The 960-nt window shown below is 42.1% G+C and overlaps 1 non-coding gene across 1 annotated transcript; it reads right to left on the bottom strand.

Moving 5' to 3' along the window:
- Positions 1–219: 219 nt before the first annotated feature.
- Positions 220–292, bottom strand: TRNAR-UCU (transfer RNA arginine (anticodon UCU)). Its single transcript has one exon. It is a non-coding gene; the product is annotated as a tRNA-Arg (tRNA).
- Between the last annotated feature and the right edge of the window lie 668 nt (positions 293–960).

Below are 960 nucleotides of genomic sequence, written 5' to 3'. Positions count from 1 at the left end.
GGGGTGAACTGTCTATGTGGGCTTTGTATTCAAGGTGAATGTGAATGACAATGGGATTAAGTACAACGCATGCAACATGATTTGTGATTGTCAAGCAAAATTCAGTTTCTTGGATGCCAGAATGTAAGTCGTCATTTCTTCTGTTTAATTTTAATGGTTAAGAGTTAGGACTGGACTTTGTTGGGGGGCAGGCACACCACATGGTTTGTGGACTCGCAATTTCCTGACTAGGGATTGAACCTGGGCCCCCTGCAGTAGAAGTGCAGAGTCCAAACCACTGGACTATTAGGAAAGTCCCAGGATTGATTTTAACTGTAGCTGAGAGTCTATAAAACTCTGAGATGGAGTGTTAAACTCCTGGATGAAATTTCAATATTGGAAGCTATTTCTTTGTGATCAGGCATTGTCTTCTATTGGGAGAAAATTCTTCTGGAGGAATAATCCTGGCAACCAGCAACTGTCTTTCATCAGGTTTCCTCATTATCAGGAACACTGCCCTGGGAGCAGAGTCCTGTGACTGTATGCCATGGCTAGTTTTGGTAGTGGATGGAAAGATTAAGGAAGGTTGGAGAACGGCCCATAGGGCAAGGGTGCTGAGACCTGCAATGAGTATTGTAGAAAACAAGGGGATGGATCAAGACTGAGAAATCTGACATACATACTAGACATACCTACTTGACATACCTACTCACCACTTGTTTGAGGCTGGCTGCCCCTGAGTAAAGCCACTTGCAGAGCAGATACAACAATGTATGCTCCAAAGATTCCATGCTGGGAATTCCCTTATTCTTGATCTGTGCATCTTGTTCTCTACCTTGAGCTGTCCTATTCAGTTAAGAATATGAACGTTGAGTTTTAAATGGTTTTAGAATTTGCCGTGAGATGAGAAGGAAAAAAAAAGGGCACAGTCATTAAGCTGCATTCTAGAGCAATATCATATACTTTTTTTTTAATTGGCCA

The sequence above is a fragment of the Muntiacus reevesi genome, chromosome 1, assembly GCF_963930625.1.
Source record: "Muntiacus reevesi chromosome 1, mMunRee1.1, whole genome shotgun sequence".
Classification (NCBI taxonomy): domain Eukaryota; kingdom Metazoa; phylum Chordata; class Mammalia; order Artiodactyla; family Cervidae; genus Muntiacus; species Muntiacus reevesi.
The sequence above is the reverse complement of the archived record's forward strand: the minus strand, read 5'-3'. Positions and strand labels throughout refer to the sequence as shown.